Consider the following 24445-nt stretch of genomic DNA (forward strand, 5'->3'; position numbering starts at 1 on the left):
CTCGAGAAAGAGCTTGTTCCAGAATTTTCTCCCTTTTCTCCTTTCGCATTGAGAAGGGACTTTTCTCAGATTTCCTCCTGGTTTATGGTCTGACTCAGAAGCCAAGAAACAGCTCTGCAGTTTGCTCTCTCTTGGTTCCAGTTTGCCAGCATTGACAGTATACCCATAAATATGATTTATAGCTCTGTGCCACAAGCAACCTACGCTCATGGCTGCTTCACTGGTCTGCAGTCAGAGAGATTATATGTAATTTTACCAAAACATTAATCTCTAAAATGACATTTCACTTTCTGCTAATTCAGTATTGTTCATATATAACTTAGGCCAGTCCTGCCAGTTCCATTGGTACTACTATAAGAACATAAGAAATGCCACACTGGGTCAAGAATACATCAAGCCCAGTATCCTGTTATCCAACAGTGGCCAATCCAAGTCACAAGTACCTGGCAGGATCCCTAACAATAGTAATGGATCCCTTGCTGCTAATGCCCAGGGGTAAGAAGTGTAGCTGGTTTAAAAAAAGGTTTGGACAAGCTCCTGAAGGAGAAGTCAATAAACTGTTATTAAACAGGTAGACTTGGGGAAAGCCACTAATTGCCTTTACCTTATCCTCTGCCAATGAATTCCAGAGCTTAATATACGCATTGAATGGAAAAACATTTTCTCCGTTTTGTTTGAAATGCACTGCTTACAGACTTCATGGAGTGTCCCCTAGTCTTTGTATTTTATTGACAGAGTAAAAAACCAGTTCACATTTACTTATTTTGTTCACTCATGATTTTATAGACCTCTCAGTATAGAGCGATACAGAGGTATTTATGACATTCTCTGTTTTATTCTCCATTCCTTTCCTAATAATTCCTAACATTCTGTTTGCTCTGTTGAAGCCCAGAATTCAGGCTCTGGCTTATACATGTAGAACATAAGAACATAAGAAAATGCCATACTGGGTCAGACCAAGGGTCCATCAAGCCCAGCATCCTTTCCAACTGTGGCCAATCCAGGCCATAAGAACCTGGCAAGTACCCAAAAACTAAGTCTATTCCATGTAACCATTGCTAATGGCAGTGGCTATTCTCTAAGTGAACTTAATAGCAGGTAATGGACTTCTCCTCCAAGAACTTATCCAATCCTTTTTTAAACACAGCTATACTAACTGCACTAACCACATCCTCTGGCAACAAATTCCAGAGTTTAATTGTGCGTTGAGTAAAAAAGAACTTTCTCCGATTAGTTTTAAATGTGCCCCATGCTAACTTCATGGAATGCCCCCTAGTCTTTCTACTATCCGAAAGAGTAAATAACCGATTCACATCTACCCGTTCTAGACCTCTCATGATTTTAAACACCTCTATCATATCCCCCCTCAGTCGTCTCTTCTCCAAGCTGAAAAGTCCTAACCTTTTTAGTCTTTCTTCATAGGGGAGTTGTTCCATTCCCCTTATCATTTTGGTAGCCCTTCTCTGTACAGAGACTTCTGTGGGGTCCTGCTAGGAGGATTGTTTCATCTTCATGGGGGGTGGGTGGGGGAGAGGGAACAGATACAGCAGTAGTATTGGGTGTTAGCTCCCCCATGTGGGAGACTTCGACAGTAAACTCCCAGAGTATATAAACTCCTGCCACCATCTTAGTTTCTTCACTTTTCAGTTATCCCTGTTAGGGGCAGGATGTCCCTTCACTAGCTCCTGTATTATGTCCTTTAGGAAATGGCTCCTGGGTCTTTAGGATGAGATCTGGGTAGCATGAAGAAGAAAGAGTGCTTTTGCCTGATTTTAATTTACCCTGCCTTTTGGAAACCATTTGGTTAGGAGGAGGACATTTTTACGCCCTTCCTTCCTCTGGTTTTGGTTTCCCCTTTGCTTTAAAAACATTCTTGTTTCTGCTGTTTGAGTGCCTGTTGCAACCATCGGTCTTTGACGGCTTCACCCCGCCTACCTCTCACTACTTGCAGCTCGTCCCATTCACCTCGGACTACTGGCTGCCGCGGCGTCTATTTGCCATCCTCTCCGGCATCCCCTCCCGCCATGCTCCTCCAAGGTACCTTAGGGTGCACGCCGCCCTCATCTTTATTTACACATTGGCGCGAACCTCAGGGGCGTCCCCCTGATATGACGTCATGCTGCCCGGATATTTAAGCCTATAGTATTTGCTAGCTCATCGAGTTAGCAACGGAAACCCTACGGATGGGATTCGCTCTCTGTACCGAAGCTGCTCTGCCAGTCCAGCGCTGTCTGGAACTCTTACACCCTTCGGGGTTACTAACGGGGTACTCGCTCCTCGAGGGCTCATGTTCCCTGAGTCACTGCCTGCATCTTCAAACCCTTCTATTTAGAAGACTTCACTAACAGTTTCCATCTGTGAGTACAACTGCCATCTATTCCACAGTACTGCTTCACTGGAACCAGGTACTCGCTCCTGGAGGGCCTGCCCTCTGTTCCGGTGCCAGACCTCTCGTCTTGTGGAATCTGTTACTGCTACATGAGTACAATACAACTGAGTCTCTCTGCTCTAAGGGATCAGGTACTCGCTCCTCGAGGGCCTGCTCTCCCTGTCTGGAGCTTCTCCTAATTCTACCTGGGATTCTGAATGCTTCTTGTCGTGTACTCATAACGCTCAGTCTCTTTCCACTACATCACAGCCTAGCAGAGGATTCGCTGTTCCAGCCTTCTGTGGGAGACCTGCCAAGCCGGGCTCAACATCTACTACTCACTACTGCCACCTCTGGTGGTTTCCAAAACTGTTTAATAAAAGATTCAAATCTGTGTTGTGTGTCTAGAGTCTAGCCTGACACTACGGTCCCTCACGGGACTGCCCCCCCCCGTGGGCATGGTCAGCTGCCACAGTGTCCAAGGATCCACCCAAACATCAATAACCATAACAGTGCCCTAGGGAGTCAATTCTTTTGTTTATTCAGAGTAGTGGGGTCTCTCCCTGCAAGATGCCCCATGGGACCATCTGTAGTCCTGTGAAGGAATGACTGTGCTAAAGGTATGAAAAAAATGGGATTTTACACTAATACATCTAGATTGGGATAGCATCTCATTCACCAAACGGTGGGAGGGAGCTTAAAAACTGCCCCATTAATTGGAATGGATTTGAGATAAGAGAATTATTTAACATCAGTAAATGAACAGAGTAAATGGAAGTTGAAAGTCACAAATTTATTAGATTTGAAACCATAAAGTAGACTGTAAATGACAAGAATTTGTAACTGCATATTCCATCAGTTTCCATCTTTAATCAGTAAGTTTGCTGGAAACCATTAACTGCTTTCAGAGCGATTATTAGTGCTGTATACAAGAGACCTTAATGTTGAATTGATTGGGATGCTCAATACACTATTGAACAATGCTCAGGGCCTAGAAGATAATCTGTCCCCCACCCCAACAGGGACTTTCAGAGAGGCTTAACACCAGGAAAAGAAAATTACACACTTAAGCCCTAATTGAGTTGTGTTATTTGAGGTCCTGTGGTAGGACACCTCTCACTGACCATCTCACTGATAGCCCTTTAAACTTAGATCACTAATGACTGTTGTACACAAACTGCTCCACATTCAGGATCTGATTTACTAAGGCTTATCTCCCATTTTGTGTCCATTAGGAGTAAAAAAACAGTAAATAAGGTGCTCAGTTCACTAGTTGAAGAGTGTGCACTCATACCTCCACACTCCATTCACTAGTAGCTGATGTACACTTAAAGGTGAATTTTCAAAAGTTGGCATGTAAAAGTGAGCAGTTACATGTGTACAATAGCATATACGTGGGTAGATGCTAGTTTAGAAACCTCAACGTACAAGTGTCAATCAGGATTTGCAAATTTGTGTGTGTAAAAATGGGGTGAGCCAGGGGCATTCCATGGTGGGGGGGGGGGCCAACATCTACCAACATTGGGGAGGAGGAATAGCCTAGTGGTTAGTAGGGATGTGCAGAGGGACGCCATATGTTGGATTCGGGATTCGTATTTGTCGAGGGACAGATACGTTGCATTCAGCAAGGGGGGCACCCCGATACGTACATGCGTTAATTCTTATTCGTTTCCCGGCTAAAATTGAATTAAGTACAAACCCCCACCCTCCTGAGCCCCCCAAGACTTACCAAAACTCCTTGGTGGTCCAGCGGGGGGTCCGGGAGCCATCTCGTGCACTCACACCCTCGGCTGAAAGTATTCAAAATGGCGCTGATAGCCTTTGACCTTCTATGTCACAGGGGCTACCGGTGCCATTGGTCAGCCCCTGTCACATGGTAGGAGCAATGGATGCGCCATCCATTGTTCCTACCATGTGACAGGGGCTGACCAATGGCACCGATAGCCCCTGTGACATAGTGAGGGCAAGGGCTATCGGCACCATTTTGAATACTGGCAGCCGACGGACTGAGTGCAGGAGGTCGCTCCCGGACCCCCGCTGGACTTTTGGCAAGTCTTGTGGGGGTCATAAGGGTCCCCCAAGACTTGCCAAAAGTCCCTGGTGGTCCAGGGGGGTCCAGGAGCGATCTCCTGCACTCAGGCCATCGGCTGCCAGTAATCAAAATGGTGCCGATAGCCTTTGCCCTTACCATGTCACAGGGCTTACATGGCTAACTTCCAATTTATCCACCTAGATAATATCTGGCTAAGTTCAGAGTTATCTGGCTTGTTAGCTGGATGTTGATATTTATCTGGATAATTACTGCTAAATAAATGCAAAGCTGCTATTTAGCTGGATAAGACTTAAAATGCTACATATCTGGCTAAGTCAGATAGCCAGATAAGTCTAATAGCAATATTTATCTTATCTGATTTAGCTGGATAAGTAGTGCTTTTCAGACTTATACAGCTATCTGGCTTAGGCCTAGAGTCACTAACCCATGACGTTTTAGTGCGGGAGGAGGTCCCACTACTGCAGGGTGGGTTGATGCCGCTTTAATGAGGCCTCTCTGCCAAAAGAAATTGTGGCTCTATGGTGCGTTCTTTTGTCTCAAGGGCAAACACATTGGGGCAAAAGAACATGCCTAGCAGCCCTTTAACACGATGGTGGCCCCCAACTTCAAGAGTCCACCATCACTTTAAATGGCCACTAAACCCCCCAAGAAAAGAATAACGGGAAAATTGGGAGGTTTAGCAGGGGTTAGAGCTGTCCACCGTCTCAATCTGGGGCTGCCTCAAGTGGTGGCCCCCGACGCTCCCAAAGTTAAAAATTAGTGTAAATGAAGCCACACGGCGACAGTCCCATCACCTTCACCCACCTCTCCCTCCAAACAGTAGAAATGAGTAGCCACTGATGACTCCCCTTCCCCATCAAATAGTAGCAATAATCAGTAGCCCCATTCCCCCGAAATGGAAAAGACAAATGTAGCTCCCACCCCTCAAAGTCCAACAATACCTTCTCCCCCTCCCCTCAGAGAACTAAAACAAAATGGGGGTCCTAAGCCCCAGCCCCCCTCTTCCCATACCTTTCCCCCTCCTGCACCTCCCAGAAACTTAAATTAAGTAGTGGCTTCCACATCGGGGCCAGGCTACAAAATGGCACCAACCTGGGATGGGGCTGTCACCGCACAGCTGCATTTACAGTAATTTTTAACTTTGGTGTTGGGGCCACCTCTAGAGGCAGTCCTGGGTTGAGACAGGGGTCAGCCCTGATGCCTACTCAACCTCCCCTTTTCGGCCATGTGACTCTTTTTTTTTGCCTGCTCTTTAAATGTGAGGGATGAGCCTCGGGACCAGCATTAGAGTCCTGGACCTCCCGGTTCACATTTACCACTTTACAAAAAGATGTAGATATATTATGGTAGCTGACCACCTTCTCGGTCAACCACGATAAAATATTTGCAACAGATTGCCCAGTAATTACCTTTTTGCATGCATATGCATTGTTCATGCAAATCACATGCAAAGTAGGTCATTATAATAGGGGAAGGAACCTGGGCAAGGAGATGTAAAATATTGAGTATATCACACGATATTGCTGTGATAGTGCTCTATTGCATGATATACAGCATATATCATGCAATATGCACTGTTTAATTGCATGTTAGAGCACTACCACAACTTGATGCATCTCCCAGTTAGTCAGATAAGTGGTATTTAAGACTTATCCAACTAAATGGCAGCTTTGCATTTACATAACTGGATAAATTGGTAGAGATGTGCTTCGTTTAAAGATATTGGGTCGGGCTTCGGATTGGGTGCTTCATGAAAAATTTCGTTTTTGCACAGTTCGTTGGGTTTTTTTTCGGCAATTTTCGACAAAGTGCATTAGTGCGCACTAATGGGTCTTACTGCGCACTAACAACCAGTTATTGCATACTATCTCAGCATTAGTTTGCAGTACACCAAACGAGGATAGCGGCGCACTACCGGTAGCTAGATGTTAATGCGCATAAAGTGCACACTTACAGGTTAGTTAGTGCACCCTAATAGAACTTACAGTGCACTAAGTATGTGTTAGTGCGCTGTAACTAATGTTAGTGCGCACTAAAAAATGCAACTTAAAAATTAAAAAGTATCAATTCAGAGGAGTTTCGTTGGCTAGAAAAACAGTGCGCATTAATTGGTATTATTGCGCACTAGCAACTAGAAACTGGCAGCACAAAGACCTCCACGCTCAGCTCATTAGAGATTGGTGAAGAGACACCTCTGAACGCAGCTCACCAGTTACTTCATGAGCACAAGCCCCTTCAGATTCGACTCACTAGTTACTGGTGAGCACAAACTTCTTGAGATTCAGCTCAATAACCACACAGATTCTTCAAAACTCCATTTATTATACATTAAACTTGTTTTAGCTATTTGCCACTTTGTCAGAAAGAAAATAACTAGTTAGATGAACCATGTCTTATAAATGAGTGCCCTGAGGGGGCAGAAAAAGCTACAAAGCTGGTCATTTATTAGAATAACATTATTTTTCTTAGATTCCAACATTTTATTTTTTTTTGCTGCTGTTTTGAACTCCATTAAAATGCAGCCTGTATTAGTAAATGATTCCCAAAATGAGGTGATCTTTTTCCTCTTTCCTGTATTTTCCTTATCCCAGCAGGCATGAGATGGGTGCCAAGACAGTTTGTCTAGAATTCTGCAGAATGCCTTTGTGATGACTGCTCTCCCTCTGCCCCCCCCCCCTCAAAAAAAACAAAACTTTTTTTTTTTTTCAGAGAATGAGCACAAAGGAGGTGAATGAGTGACTAAAATAATAAATATACTTGTGCATTGAAGCTTCAGGCAATCCTTAAATATACCTTCAATATTTTTTGCAGATGGAGGGTCACTTGCAAATATTGCAGACATAAAATTACTGCAGAAAATGTCAGCCATATGATATTTATCATCTGTTTTGGAGCTAGCAGTAGTCTGGGTAAAAAGGATATTTATTTGGTAAGGGTTACTACCCCTAACTAAGCTAGATATTACACTTAGATGCAGCTCCAACACTGCTCTTTGCATTAATGGTGGGGATGGAAGGGAACTAGAACCAAAGGGTTACTAAGAGCCAAGAGTAACAGATAAGTATGAGGAAAAAAAAAGTGCGAAGCTTGCTGGGCAGACTGGATGGGCCGTTTGGTCTTCTTCTGCCGTCATTTCTATGTTTCTATGTAAGAGAATGGCATTGGGACTGTTGGCTGTAGTTTGTCCTTAGCAGATAGTTTTAGTGTTATGAATTGTGATATTTAAGGATACCAGCCAGGCTTCATTGTTTTGCAGGACAGTCAGATCTAGTCCTGGTTGCATGCAGAGAAACTTGCAGCCCTTGCTTTTCACAAGTCCAAAAATAAATGGGGTAAAACCAGGATTGTAGCAGCCTACCCTACATAAAACCAGTTGGCAGTTCTAGTGATATTGAATATCCAGAGGCTTATTACCATCACTAAGGGGGTTATTTTCTAAAGCTATTGCACGCTTGCACTACCAACGCAAGCATGCGATAGCTAGAAAGCTTAGCGCACGTGTGCGCTAGCTACATCGGGGCGGAGTCGGCCCCGGAAGAGGAGTCAGGGCATCAACTGGGCTGACTCTGTGAAGACGGCGCAGACAGCAAAACGGTAAGGTTCCGTATCGCTGCTGGCGTCGCGCCGAATAACTACACCATAAAAGGTGTAGTTATTCAGCGCGATATAGGCAGCGATTGCACCGCAGAGGTGCGATCACTGCCGGCTAGCGCAGGACTGCCCCCTGCTTCGCCCCCCACCCACCATTACCACCAGGATTCACTATGCCTTGCAGCATTAGTGAATCTTGGCCTAAGGCTGAGGTACACTCTACCTACAATCTCCATAGCCCAAAGCCCCTGTGGCTTGCCTTAGATTTACTGAATCTTGAGCCATTCTGTAGACTATTTTATTTATAAAATTCATTAACTGTTTATCAACTTTTCTAAGCAGTTTCCATATAAAACACCCATAAATATAACAGATATGACTAATACCTCGCAGACTACACATCCATTAGCATAAAATTTTAAAATAAACAGTCTTCGCTGATCTTATTGTGTCACACACCATCTCCCACTTCCTCTTAAATCCAGTAATAGCCCATCTTAAGGTTGCTACGCATTCTGGATTCAACCATTACTATATCCCAAATGCCTGCTGAAAGAAGGCATTTTACCATTTTCCTGAACTTTAAGAGCCCAGTTTCAGCCTTCAAGCTAACTGGTAGAGAATTCCAAATTGTTGGTCCCTGCACATAAAACAATCTCTCTCTGAATTCATCCAATTGAATTACCTTAAAGGATGGTACATCCAATAGCACTTGAACGCTACATCTCAATGACCTTGTGGGTTGATACAATTTTAATACTGAATTAAAACTACTTGGAACTAAGCCATTAATGCCCTTGAAGGCCAAAATAGTGAACTTAACTTCGGTTTTTCAAACAGGCAACTAGTGATATTTTTGTAGATAAGGTGTCATATGTTGATTTGTCGGGATTCTAGCCACAATTCAAACTGTAGAGTTCTGAATGTATTGGAGTGAGTGCATCGTATTTAGAGGTAAACCAATGTAAAGTGCATTGCAGTGATCAACTGTAGACATTACCAAAGAATGAATAACAATTGTAGGGTTATTCTCATTTAAATAAGGGCATAAACATCAAAGCATTTATAATTCAAAATAAGATGATCACACAACTTGCCTAATTTGTGGACAGAATGACAGCTTGGTATCAAGAATAATGCCTAAGTTATGCACCTGAGAAATTGAAATTTTCATGTTGATGGAAATCATGTTGCTGATGGAAATCTCGACAAATAGAGAATCTCAGTTTTATCCATGTTGATAACCAGACTGCTCTTATTTAGCTAAGATTGTAAATAAGACAGACAATGCGACACCTTATCTAAAGCCTTTGAGATAAGATCTATTTATTGGTACGTAGAATTGGATATCATCTGCACATATGCGGAACTCAACATCAAGCTCTGCAAACACTTGACAGATTGGTGTGATGTATATATTAAAAAGTGAGGCTGACAAAGCCAATCACTGTGGGACGCCCGAAGAGGTCTTAAGCAATCTAGACTTTTGTCCTGCCAAGGAAGAAGAAAACCATCTTAGTACCACCTCACCTATCCCCAAGTCACGCAGGCATCCTAACAATATAAGATGATCAACAGTGTCAAATGCTGCTGATAGATCTAACAAAACAAGAAAATATTCTGCCCCTGAATCAAATCCTCTCCTAAAAACTTTGCACAGTGATAAAAGAAGCATCTCGGTACTATGACCTGGTCTAAATCCATATCCATGTTGATTTAATATGTCATTTTCATTCATAAAAGCTTGCAGATGTTTTACAATCACTTTCTCTAAAGTTTTTGTCATAAAGGGTAGATTAGAAACTGGTCTAAAATTTTTTAAATCATTCTTATCCAATTTAGCTATTTTTAAGACACGATGCCTCTTTCAATAATTCTGGTATTTTGACCTCTCTCAAAGAACAATTTACAAGATTATTCAGGAAAGGTAAAGTTCCTTTCTGAGACATTTAAATGAAACATTCGAACAATCACTTAGTGAACAGAAATTATTTTTTCGCTTTCCTATTCATCCTTCATTGTCTCTTCAAAAGTCTCCCACTTTATTGCATTTGTACTATGTTCTTGTGCATGTGCCAAGCATGTAGGCATTAGGCAACAATGAATTGATTTTGTCAATAAAAAATTGGCCAATTAAGTCCGGATCAATTCCAGAATCATCATTAAGACTATCATTGGACAATTTAGTAATTTCTTTTGACAATCTGAAATAATTCTTTGGGCTGATTCTGAGCTAACTGAATCTTTTTGGAAATACATAGTAGTTTAGAACTATCTACCTTAGCTCTAATTTCATTCATTTGATCTATAAATTCCTTTCTGTCTTGTTCTAAATTTGATTTCCTCCAGCAATGTTCTTTCTCATATTTTGTTCAGAGGAATCTAGAGTAAAGGAGCTTTTTGTATTCTAGTTGTTCTAAATTCTATTCTGGAGGCACGCTGAAACAAATCAGGTTTCTAGGAAATCTGTAATGAGTATGCATACAATGGAATTGCATACACTGGGTCTTCGAGGTACACAAATATATCTCATGCATATTCATTGAGGCTACTCTGAAAACCAGACTGGATGGGCACGCCTCCAGGACAATGCAGAGACCCACTGTCATAAACAGTTGAATGATACAAACCTATTCAGGAGTGAGTGGATGTGCTCATTTGAAAGGTGGATTTGGCTCTTACCCTGTGCATGTTTAAACATCATTCAGGTAACTTCTCCACCTTTAAACATGAAGCTGAAATGATCTTTCAACACATGCTACTTTCTTCAGTGATCTCGCATCAAATCATTTCTTCGTGCATCATTTTCTAATTATTAAGTATCTCACAGTTTTCTGTCATACAGTTCATTCGATTATATTTTCTTATTTTTTATTTTTGCAGAAATTGCAGTGAGGATTGCATGCACAACCACTTGCAACCTATGCTTAAGGGGGGGGGGGTTCCTTTTTTTTTTTTTTTTTTAAAGATTGCTCATCACAAGCTTTTGGTTTTGCTGCCGTCTTACCAGCAAGGTATTAGCCTCATTCAGAATTACCGACGGGCACATCTCTCACTCTCCCCCACTGTGACAAATGATTTAAATGTCAACACAGAGACTCAGCTGACTAACCTTGCAACACTTGGGGAAATCGTTACCAGAGACTGCAAATAAAGAGCTTGCGATTAAACCTCAGGAGACCTCTGTCAGGACCCAGAAAGCAGAACAGAAGCAATGCCTTCATTTCGCCAACACCAGCTCCCCCCTGTGGAGAACAATTAAGAAAACTGCCAGCCTTCTCTTGCCTCCAGTAGTAGTCCTACCACCCAGCAATACAAATAAATCCAGTATGTCTTAAGGTTGTGCAAAGGGCCACATTCCCGTTTAACATCATGCACAGCAAAGTCTAGATTCTATGCCAATTGTGATACCTATTGCTGAGCAAAAAGCTGCCAAGGATAAGGTTGTATATGAGCTTTCCAGGCCTTATATGTCCCCTGCATTACCACGTTGGCTCACGCATCCTGTTTCAGAAAGACAGAATGTTGTTAGAGAATACATTGGCTAAAATTTCCATGGCTTAAGATCAGGGATCAACAAGATCACCAGTGGAAGTGTCTTCTGAAGCCAACCCGCTTGATTGAATCAGGGACATCCCACATCCATAGGAATGGGTGCCAATAATTGTCTTTTGAATGAAATGTTTGAATCAAGCCTTATACTACACATTAGACATGGTAAACATTTTCTCAAACCAATAGTCCTTTCTAGTTCCAAGCACGTTCCGATTTTGATTTCCGTTTCATGCCATGGTTAAATACCCTAAGATGCATGGCTTCAGGTTCAGACTTCATATATGTGTTCAGGATCTTTCTAGAGGTCTCGGATTAGTATTTCTGCTGCTTCTAGCTTGCTAGAGGTGGGGCTTGACAGCAGCAGAATCATTTCTCCCAGAGAACCTGAGGCTAAGTCATTCAAGGGGCTGTACATCAGTATTGCTAAGTGTGTGCTCTGTCTTGTTTAGACTGTTTGCCAGACTTGGAAGTTCTTACTTCTCAATCAACTGCAGCTCTACTGGCTTTATTCAGTATATTTTGTTGACCCCTTAGGAGACTTTTATATTTGAAGTGTTTCCGGACTATATCTGCACTAGTGGAGTATGAAATATTGTAAGTAGTTTATGTTGCAGTGGTGTTTTGCTTATATTTTTTTCTTCATTGTGCATCTGGGGATTTTTGTTTTCTTTTGTTTGGTAAAATGCAACTGAAGAGAGAAAGATATAAGCAGATATTTTAGCGTGCAATCAGAATATCCAAGGCAAGCCTGCATGTTACTGCTATATTGTCAGTGTTTAACTTATTCATTAACAATCTGGAAAAGAGAACAAGTGAAGTGCTCAGATTTGCAGATGATAAAAATATGCAAAATAGTTAAAACAAAAAGTGACACTGAGGAACCCCAGAAAGAACCTGCCAGACTGGTGAACTCGACTTCTAAACTGCAGATAAAATTTAATGCATTCAAATGATGCACATAAGGGAAAATAATTCTAATTGTAAGTATACAGTGCTGGAGAAGGATTTTTGGAGTCACTGAGGACAATAGGTTGAAATCTTCAGCTCAGGGTACAGCGGAGGTCCGAAAAGCAAAGAGAATGTTAGGAATTATTTGGAAAGGAATGGAAAATAAAACAAAGACTATCGCAACACCTTGAGTACTGTGTGCAGTTCTGGTTGCCTCATCTCAAAAAAGATATAGCAGAACTAGAAAATGTACAGAGAGAGGCAACAACAACAAAAAAAAGAATGGAACAGCTCCGTTATGAAGAAAGGCTGAGCAGATTGGAAAGAGATGACTGAGAGAGTATAAGAGTTTATAAATCAAAAGTGGGTTGGAACATGCAAATAGGGAATGGTTATTTACCCTTTTGAATAGTACGAAGATAAGGGGGCACTCCCTGAAACGAACAAGTAGCAGATTCAAAACAAATTGTAGAAAGCATTTTTTCACACAGTGCATGATCATGTTGTGATTTCTATTCATGATGAAATATGATACTGGAATGTGGAATTTGTTGCCAGAAGATGTGGCCAAGGCAGCTAGTAAAACTGATTTCAAAGGGGGTTGGACAAGTTCCTGGAAAAATAAAGTCCATAAATAATTATTAGCTAAGTAGACTTGGGCAAACTACCACACACATTCCTGGGAGTGAAGATCAGGAAATGGAGCTATATGCTATCTGCCAGGTATTGGCCACTTATAGAGACAGGACTGGGCTCAATGGACCTTTGCACCAGCCTGGCATGTCTTATGTTCTTTTTAGGACTGGGAGATTGCGTTTGGATCCCTGTTTTAATGGGAAGGAAAGAGAAAGAAGGGAGTAAGTTTACTGCATGAAAAATGTTTAGGTCTGAAGGTTACCCAGCATGCAAGTGTGAAGGGACGCCATTTTGAAAAAGAAAAGCATGTGATGCGTCAATATGTCCAATCCTCCAACCCCATGACCCTGGCATGACTTCCAGCTCATATATTCCTGGTTTACAAGTTAAGACGGTACCTTTTAAACAGATGCACATATGCACATCGTCGGCCTGCACCCAGGGTCGCAGCCATTTTATAACATGCACAATTTTAATTGGACATGCACTTATGCATGCAAATGCAACTTCTACCCGCATACGTGGGGAGATTTTAATAGACACACGCACGCACTGAAACAATTACCAGTTATCACAGTTCATGCCCAGGTAAGGGATAAGACTTCCAAATACCCATAGTTTAATAGCTTCGCTTCTCCCCTGTTAGCCCCAACCTTTAAAACCCCGCTGAACACGCCAACCATAGCAGAAATAAAGTAGTTACGCAGCAGGGGACACTGGCGTGTGCCTGTGCGTATAAGTATTTATGCACAAATTTCAAGGTGAAATCCAGGAAGGCCCATACCATGCCCATGCCCCGCCCCTTTCTCTTCACTTTTCATTTGTGCGCGTAGCGGCAAGTACGCGCCGGGCTTTTCAAGACTATCGCAACACCTTGAGTACTGTGTGCGGTTCTGGTCGCCTCATCTCAAAAGGTATTCAGGGCCTTGCAGATCTAGAGGATATATGAGGACCTTCGTTTTCAATTTGTATTTTATTTTTCCTGGGAATTTCAATGTGATAACAAAACAAAATTAGCGGAAAAATTACTTTTCTACTGATTTTCTCCTGTTTGTTACAACAAAGTCATTTTTCTGCTAATTTTTTTTTATTTTTTTTTTTTGCTATCACATCGAAATTCACAGGAAAAATAAAATAAAAAAACTGAAAACTAAGGTCTCTAAGGACGTGAAACAGACTGTGATGACAGAAAAGTCCCATCCAGTCTGCTCAGTTTACTTCCTGGTGCAACGTGCTAGTGCTCAATTGGTTTCTGGCATTCCTTCCCTTCATTTTATTAATATATTTATTTAATAAAACATACAACCCTCTTACACATGTCAAATGACTTCTCTTGTCAACTTTTCTCTTCATGTATTACTGTTGTCTATAGTGACCACTCCATAATCTCCTTCTCCCCCCCCCCCCCCCCCCCCCCCCCCATATTTATTTTTTTGGTCCTTTTCCCACAGCGTCGCTGATCTCTATGGGACTACTTTCACCCCTCCCCTCACTTCCACAGCGGGAGAAATGCCCCCCCCCCCCCCCCCCCGCACTTCCCTCCCCCGATCCCATCACTCTTTGCCACGGGAGACAGTCAGCAGACATCCCACTGCTGCTGCTTCACCACAGCTGAACTCCTCACTGATTTCTGCAGACAGCCCCTTCTATTAAGGCAATAACCCCATCCTCCATGCATCGGGCCTGCCTACCTCTTCCCACACCATGGCAATCAGGCTGGTAGCCCTGCCTGGATCCCTCCTGACCACCAATGTAATTATACTTTTTTTTTTTTTTACATATTCAGAGGTAGCAGGGGAGAAGAGAGAGACTGGGAGTATGCAAAGGAGCACGTGTGTGTATAGATGTCAGCGTGTGCAAGGAAGCATGTGTATATGTGCCAGTGGGGTGTACTGGTTCCATGTGGGAAAGCAGAATTCTGGAGCTGTGCTACTTTGGGTCATGTCGCTCTCTCCAGCCTTGGTCAGGGCTTTATTTTCTTTCTAAGCCCTGGAGGAACAGTATAGATGAATCTGGTCTCCCCTCTCCTCCTTTAGAGTAGGTAGGCAGTGTAGATCCTGGGGAACCATAAAGGCAGCAGACTCTGTAGCACTCCGCAATGGGAATACACTGGAATGGGGGTGGTGGGAGGGTACAGAGGAGGCAAACTAGTCAGAAAAAAGGATGGAGTGAGCCCAGAGGAAGTGCCTGTGCAGTGCTGGGGAGGCTGCTGTAGGCTGGATGCTCCTCCTGAAAGGGTCAGCTGGCTGTGAAACCAGTGAGTCTCTTGAAGTGAGGGTGGGAACAGGAAAGGGCTGCTGCAGGCTGGGGAAGGGCTGGCAGCAAGCAGAAATGTTTTACATAATGATGTGGCAGTACAGGAGCAGGGGCAATCACTGTGTGAGCATATGAGCAGCAGCAGCACAATGACAGAATGTGTGTGTCAGAGAGAGAGTGCATGTGTGTATATATATGGTGTGGTGCCTTTCTCTGAGACACAGAAAGACACCCATACACACACTTTCTTTATGACACACCTGTACACTGAGAGTGAGAGTGTGTGTGTGTGTGTGTGTGTCAGAGAGAGACACCCACACCATGGGGATCTGAAAGAATGTGTGTAGGGGTTTGTGTCTGACACTGGCTGGCAGCGTGGTTGTCACATTACTTGGCAACTGGTTCAAGAGCTGATTGGTTGACAAGAAACGTTAATACAAGATCAAGAATCCAAGAAATACTTTTGAGAGATGTAACCAGACAGGGGCGGATGGCAACTGATTGCATGGATGGAAGAGGGCAGGCAGCTCCATTTACTCAACTCTGGTTTGCGTTCTGGTTCTACTACTTAGTTATTTAGGAAAAATGTGAAATCTATGTTGGAGATTTTTTTGGCTCAGTTCTGCTAAGCTCCAGGTCACATGATGTAACTATGAAGGGTCAGTTTGTCATGCTTTTGGTAACGAAACACAAGCTGCAAGGAAATCTCACAAGGGAGTCAGACAGATACCCTGTGGGTCAGTTTTGAAAAAATTCCCCAGGCTGATATTTTCTTGCAACCCGCCCCTGCTCTTGAATAGATGGCAGGTGTCAGAGCAGGCACTGTTTCTATTTTGGGGGCGATTTTTCAAACTGGTCACCTTACCACAAAGTGCATGGGTATTTTTTTTTTCCTGCAGCCTTTGCACCAGTTTTCAAAGGAAAAGTACCAGTGTACTATTACTTTAAAAATTATCTAACGAAAAAGTAACATCAGAAATGTGCACCTCCTTTTTCTGTGGATACTTTCTCTGCCCAAAACTATGCACATCATTTTCTCTCCCACCTAATCCTTCCCCTCCACTACAAAACAGGTAAAAGTAACCACCTTATGGAACTACGCATGCACTTTTACCCATAAACAGAGTGGGCAATTTTCACACAGGCAATTTAGACAGGTAAAACACTGTCCTCTTTATGTATCTGTACACTACTGCATGTGTCTAGTAGTGCTATAGAAATAAGTAATAGACATATTTTTAATAACGAAGGCTTCCATCATGCACAGTCCATGGGGGTCATTTTTTTCAAGATATTTTAAAGAAATTCACACCTTTCCCTAATGATTCAAGGCCCAGCAGAAACATCGCTGAAAGCCATGGGTACCAGGAATCCCATGACGCCACCTCCAGTTATCTCATCCCTACTGATAACGCATAGCATGAAGAAGGTGACAAATGCCTGTCCACAGTGAGGTTGATTCTGCAATATCTAAAACTAGCAAATCCTTTACTTAGTAGACTGACCGTGTTGTCTGGTAAGAACTGGCAGGTAGTCTCTGGCCAGTGCATTGAAAGCAATGGAACTGCCCATGGTAGGACAGCCAAGTATCAGCAGCTATTGGGAATTTGTACTCATACCAGGGAAAGCAAGGGAACTACTGATTTCACTGTAGAATATTGAAGCATTCAAGCATGGCCTTTACCCTGATGTCATTTATAGCATAAGGATTTTTTTTTTTTTAGAAACAATTGTGACTGTTTTATCATGCAGAGATTTCTTTTCTCATCAAAGGACGGAGACTTGAAAAAAAGCAGAGAACTCAAATTAGAAAAGAGAATCAATGAGTTTTGGGGGCAAAAATAGGCCAACATGGATTGAACAAGAATTTATTTATAGAAAACAGCAGGAAAGTGGGCGGTAGGAGGAGGAATGTAAGAATATTAGTGTCTAATATTAGTGTGTTCTTCCTACATTGCCACATGCTATTAACTTTTCAACTTCACTATTGCTTTAAAAAGCACAGAAAAATTACTGTATCCAGTGTTCAGTGGGGAATATTTCAAATGTCCATATGCTAAATAGTAACACCCACCCCCAGCATCATTCACACATTTTAATAGCAAGGAAGTAATTTTGCACATGAAAGCTGACACATGCATGCATAAGAGCATATGCATGCATAAGAGCCACCAATTTCCAAGGCAGATCTATGCGCATAAGTCTGCTTTGAAAATTACCCCACCAAATTTGCCTGCACAAGTTACATTTGCTAAGAAGTAACAGTCTTGGCCTTGAAGATGAGTTCCCCTCTTGGTGACTCCATCTTCAAGGCCAAGACTGAATACCTCTAAGGCAAGTAAATTTCACCTTCTTAATATAAGAAAATGTTTTTAACTGCAAAACAAACTTTAAAAAAATGAGTGAATGATCACATTGGAACAATAATTAAATATCACCCTTTGATAGTTATATGGGACTAAAAAACCTAAGCTACATGGGTGATATGAGGGTCTGCTTTACTGCATGAAATACTATTTAGGACTTTGAGTGCTTGTTTTGTTGTCACCGACTTTAGTGCATTCAAATTTTGAATCCTTTTTGCTGGGTGATTTACAATTTTGTAAAATGCCATTTCTGCATATAAAACAGGGTTTTGCCCTGCATAAGTCCCTATGGAAAGTCCCTCCCTTAATCTAGTGTGGAAATTCTTCAATTTCCCCTTGACCTTCACCTCAGGGAGAAGCCATGGCTGAAAAAGTGTCTCCTGCATACTGAAGCCAATTGGTCTGTCATGGCTATGATGATCAAGCAGGCCAAATGTGAAGAGGCCAAAAGGTTCCACAAAAGTCATGTGGACGAAACGTGTCATGTCGAAGTGCAAGAGCAGCCACCACAAAAACTAAACAGACAAGGATTACAAAAAACTAGGAGGGTGGGTGGGGGGAGGTAATGAAATCACTATTTATTACACTATAAAAATGGAGAAATAACAAACCATAACAATAAGAAAAGCTCAAATCCAAATTTGGCCATGTTTTTACATCAAGGGATATATAAGTAAGAAAAATGAATAATAGAAACAGCAATGACATGTGGCCATGTGGACACCAATGACAACTTATGAGATAGAACAGTAAATTCTAGTGGTCTAAAAATACATCAGCCTTAATTAAACAGAATAAAATATGAGGACATCATCCACTGGATGGAAAATCACATCCAGTACTAATCCCATCTGTCTGCCGAAGTCTCTAAGTGCTGAAAGGGGAGACAGAGGTATATGGAAGAGGCTTTCAGGGACATAATAGAGCACTCCCACCTCCACTCAGGCAGTCACTATGCTGCCTTGGAGGGGAAAGGTCAGCAGGAAATGATCTTGGAACTAGGATCTGCTCCTCCCAGGAAATGCCCTAAGGATGTGTCTCAAGGGCACATGCCCAGGAGGGAAAGACTAGGACAGCCATTGTAGTTTGGTGATTTGATCATTAGAAATGTAGATAGAGGGTGGCTGGTGAATGTGAGAATTGCTTGCCTGCCTGGTTCAAAGGTGACAGACTTCACATATCACATAGATAGGATATTAGATAGATCTGGGGAGGAATCAGCTGTGTTGGTACATGTGGACACCAATGACATAGGAAGGTGCAGGAGGGAGGTTATGGACAGAGGCAGATCAAGGCAATCTGCCGCTTGAGGCAAGGGGTGAGATGGCGCCCCATCCCACCTCCCTCCCCCTCCTCCATAGGCTCCCTATCTCTGGCATCCACACTCAAGCACACTCGCACAGGCTCTCCTCATCCCCCCAAGCACTTTCACTCATGCTCTCTCTTACACACCCAGGCTCTCTCACACATACACACACACACATCCCTCTTCACTGTGCAGCACACAGGGGCCTTGATCTTCACCACACGGCACTCCGGGACATCTTCCATGCCATGCTGCATGCTGGGTTCTTGATCTTCGCCACGAGTGAGGGGTCTCCTCCATCATTGCCATTTTCTGTGCAGAATTCTGTGTAGAAAATGGCAAAAATGGAGGTTACCCCAGCGGCACGGGGGGGGGGGGGAGAAATTCTGCGCTAGTTCTTTATTTTGGCGGCAGGGTAAGGCGGGTGCTAGAGGAGTTTGGGGGGGGGGCAGTTTTTACTGTTTTCAAAGTTTGCCGCCTGAAGCGGCCGCCTCCCCCTGCCTCATTATAGAACCAACCCTGGTTCTGGAAGCCAAATTTAGGATTTTAGGTAGAAAGTAGAAATCCAGGAATGCCAGGCTAGCATTTACAGAAATGCTCCCCATTTCACACACAGGACACCAGAGGCAGGCAGAGCGCCAGTTTCAATGTATGGATGAGATGATGGTTCAGGGAAGAGGGCTTTAAGTTTGTTAGGAACTGGGCAACATTTGGGGAAGGGGGGGAGGCTTTTCCAAAAGGATGGGTTTCACCTTAACCAGGGTGGAACCAAACTGCTGGCACTAAACTTTAAAAAGGAGATAGAGCAACTTTTAAACTAGAAAGTCAACAATCGCTCATGAGCACATATTCAGAACATTTCTTTGAAGGATACTAACACAACAGGGTAGTTAGGGCTTCCTGGCAGAGAGGATGCAATAAAATATAAAAGTGGCCCAGGTGCTGTTAAGTAATGAGCAGACAGAATAAAAAGATTCTAAATTACCCCTCTCAACTAATAAGCAGGTTATTATTTCAAACAAAAAACATACTTAGAAATATCTGTACACAAATGCTAGAGGTCTAAAAATAAAATTGGAGCGTTAGTGTATAGCACTGGATGACGAGGTAGATATAATTGGCATCTCAGAGACCTGATGGAAAGGGGATAGCCAATGAGACACTGTGATACCAGGGTACAAATTGTATCGCAACAATAGGATGGATCAAATTGGTGGAGGAGTGGTGCTGTATATTAGAGGCCATTGATTCAAACAGGATCTAAGTTCTGCAGGAAACGTGCACTGTAGAAAAATCCTTATGGATAGAAGGTTTCTGTGAAAAGGGGGTAAAATAGCATTGGGGGTGTATTGCCATCTGCCTGACCAGAATGAATAGACAGACAATGAAATTAGGGCAGCTAACAAAATTAACAGCAGTGATAATGGATGATTTCATTTACCCCAGTATTGACTGGGTAAATGTTGCATCAGGACATGCTAAGGAGGTGAAGTTCCTAGATGAAATAAATAACACTTCATGGAGCAGCTGGTACAAGAGCCAAAAAGGGGGGGGAGGGGAGCTATTTTAGTCCTAATCCTTAATGGAACATGGAATTTGGTGTGAGATGTAACAGTGTTGGGGGCACTTGGCAATAGTGATCATAACATGATCAAATGTGACTTAATAAGTGGAGGAAGGACACTAAAGAAATCTACAGTGATAGCATTTAACATTTAAAAGAGAGACTATGATAAAATAAGAAAAATGGTTGGGAAAAAATTGAAAGGAGCAGCTGCCAAAGGTAAGAGTATACAGTAGGGATGGACCTGGTTTAAAAATACCATTTTGGAAGCCCAGACTAAATGTATTCCATGCATTACAAAAGATGGAAAGAAGGCTAAACGACTCCCACCAAGGTTGAAAGGAAAGATGAGAGGCTATTATAGCTGAAAGAACATCTTTCAAAAATGGAAAAGGGATCCTAATGTAGAAAACCAGAAACAGCATAAGCACTGGCAAGTCAGATACAGCGCATTTATAAGAAAGCCAAAGAAAGAATATAAAAAGCTTTCCATGGAAGCAAAAACTCGTAATAAAAACATTTTCAGGTACATTCTATGCAGAAAGTGAGGGAGTCAGTTGGGCCAATAAATGATCAAGGGGTAAAAGGGACATTTAGAGAAGACAAGACCATAATAGGGAAATTAAATGAATTCTTTGTTTCAGTCTTTACTGAGGAAGATATTAAAGGAGATACCCATGCCAGAAATTATATTTAAAGATGACAATTCAGAGGAACTGAAGCAAATCTCAGTGAACCTGGACGATGTAAGGCAAATTGACAAACTAAAGAGTAACAAATCACCTGGACCAGATGGTATATATATCCCAGAGTGTTCAAAGAACTGAAAAATGGAATTGCAGACATACTATTAGTAATTTATAAACTATCTTTAGATTCATCTATGGTACCTGGAGGGTTGCCAACGTAACGCCAATTTTCAAAAAGTGTTTCAGGGGGGTGATCCAGGAAACTACAGACCAATGAGCCTGACATCAGTGCCATGCAAAATGGTAGAAACTATCATAAAGAATAAAATTACTGAACATATAGATAATTATAATTTAATAGGACAAAGCCAACATGGATTTAGCCAAGGGAAGTCTTGCCTTACCAATATGCTAATTTTTTTGGAAGATTTAAATAAATACATGGATAAAGTTGAGCCAGTTGATATAGTGTATCTGGAAAGCACTTGACAAAGTCCCTCATGAAAGACTTTAAATTAAAAAGACATGGGATAGGAAACAATGTCCTATTGTGGATTGAGACCTAGCTAAATGTTCAATTTTCTCAATGGAGAAAGGTGAATAGTGGCATACCCCAGGGATCTATTTGGAACCACTGCTTTACAGCATATTTATAAATGATATGAAAATCAGAACAATGAGTGAGATGATCAGATTTACATATGACACAGAATTATTCAAACTTGTTAATTCTCAAGAGGATTGTAAAAAATTGCAAGAAGACCTTGCAAGACTGGGAGACTGGGCACGCAAATGGCAGATGACATTTAATGTGGAGAAGTGCAAAGTGATGCACATAGGGAAGAGCAATCTAAACTATAGTTACACCATGCAAGGTTGCACATTAGGAGTCACCATTCAGAAAAGGCATCATTGTGGATAATATGTTGACATTCTCTGCTGCTTGCAGCAGCCAAGAAAGCAAACAGAATTATTAGGAAAGGAATGGAAATAACACAGAATATCATAATGCCTCTATATTGCTCCATGGTGCGACCTCATTTTGTCAATTCTGGCCACTGTATCTCAAAAAAAATATAGCACAATTAGAAAAGGCACAAAGAAGGGCCACCAAAATGATAAAGGGGATGGAATGATTTCTCTATGAGAAAAGGCTAAAGAGGTTAGGGCTCTTCAGCTTGTAGAAGAGACGGCTGAAGGGGGATGTGATAGAGGTCTATAAAATGATGGACTGGGTGAACACTAATCAGTTGTTTACTCTTTCAAAAAATACAAAGAGTAGGGGGCATGCTATTAAGATACTAAGTACTACATTTAAAACAAATAGGAGAAAAACACTTTTTTACTCAATGCATAACTAATCTCTGGAATTTGTTGCCAGAGGACATGGCAAAAGCTTTTAATGTTACTGGGTTTAATAAAGGTTTGGACAAATAACTGGAAGAAAAGTCCATAAATCATTGTTAAGGTGGTCTTGGGGAAAATCCAATCCTTATCCCTGGGATAAGCAACATGGAATCTATTAATGTTTGGGATCCTGCCAGGTACTTGTGACCTGGATTGGCCACTGTTGCAAACAGGATACTGGGCTTGACAGACCCTCAGTCTGACCCATTATGGTAAATCTTAAGTTCTTATGTAAAATATGATGAGCTTGGATCTAGAGGATGCCTGCAAATGCAACCTTTGGGATATGAGTTGTGTTGCGCTATGTTTGCATTTGTATTGAGTCCAGATATCCCTTTTAATGGTGGATTAAATCCAGAGGTGCCTATGCTGGTAACAGGCAATAGAGTGAACAGCAATGTTAAGGAAAAATGCCCCAGAACATGAAAGAATTGGGGAGGTTATAGAAAAGACTGAGGGGGAAAAGGAAAAACAGAAACAAAAATAAAATGCATAGGGAACAGCCAGAAGGCCTTGGACTCGTGCCTAAGCTAGCTGAGGCCTGCTGCAATCAGCCAGCAGGCCTCTCTCGGGTATAGTGTCTGAAAAGCCTCTGCCAACAGATGATAAGCTTCCATGGCTCGAAAGGAGGAAGGGGCAGGCCAGCTGATTATAGAAAGACTACATATATCTGCGGGGATTGATGCCCTTCTGCAATCAGCCCCTTCCTAATGAGTTGGGTTTTTTTTTTTTTTTTTAAATGACACAATGTCAGCAGTATATATTGACAAAGCCAGCAGTTAGGATCCCCCAGATCAGCATTTGCTTCGGCCATGGGCAGCAAGACTGCCAAGTACCGCTCCCTTTTATAAACTTTGTTAGTTTTATCTTCACCACTCTTCATTTCCTCCATCACTGAGATGCCCAAACAACTCACACACAGCGCAGCGTCAGCCAATCAAAGAGTTTTCATAGTGAAGCCATTTGTACCCCCTGTCGCCTCATCACGCAATGTACCTTTCCTTCTTCCAGCAGAACGCCAGGAGAGCATCTTTAAAGATTTCACAAATGATAATGCTAGGAATCCAGACTGACTAAATAAATTACAGCAAATAACAATTTGAACGTAAACTATTTTTGCTCAACAGAGGGTGGCGAGCACTGTACGATGCATGATTTGGTCAAGCTGACTTTTAATTGGGTAAAAGATGGATTCATTGGGGTATAGTTCACTGAGGCTTTTCTTCTGTTCTGGGTCTATAAGAAAAAAGCTTCATGAACTAGGCCCTTAGGCTGAAGGGTGAAGTTAGGCTGGCATAAAGTCGCAGGATCGTTTGCCTGTTAGGCTGAAGATGAAAAGCATTGAGATGCCAGAGATCTGCAGGGAGCTCTAAGGATAGTGGGTGCACTCCGAGCCCAGAGCCAAGGGGGCATGCATAAGTCTGCCAAATATTTGATTTTTTTTTTTTGAAGGTTGGGGAGGGGGCTCCTGAATTTGTATCTGTTGGCACAGATTAAATTAGAAAATGGCCTTCCTTTCCAACCTAATCCTTCTCAGGCTGTATTGAAGAAGTAGTGGAGGGATGATATTCAGTTCCATGAACAAAAGCGTATTCAACTTCCTGATGGCTCCATGTTCCCCACAATACTTTGATCCATTCCTGTGAATTTTAACCTTCACCCCTATTCTAGGACTATGTAGGGTTAGGGTTCTAATGAGAAAATAG

General features: G+C 42.2%; 1 long non-coding RNA gene across 1 annotated transcript in view; it reads left to right on the forward strand.

The window, feature by feature from the left end:
• Window positions 1-24445, forward strand: part of LOC115074609 — a 49249-nt gene that overhangs the window by 22391 nt on the left and 2413 nt on the right. The window lies entirely within an intron of this gene.

This window comes from Rhinatrema bivittatum, chromosome 12 (genome assembly GCF_901001135.1).
Source record: "Rhinatrema bivittatum chromosome 12, aRhiBiv1.1, whole genome shotgun sequence".
NCBI lineage: Eukaryota > Metazoa > Chordata > Amphibia > Gymnophiona > Rhinatrematidae > Rhinatrema > Rhinatrema bivittatum.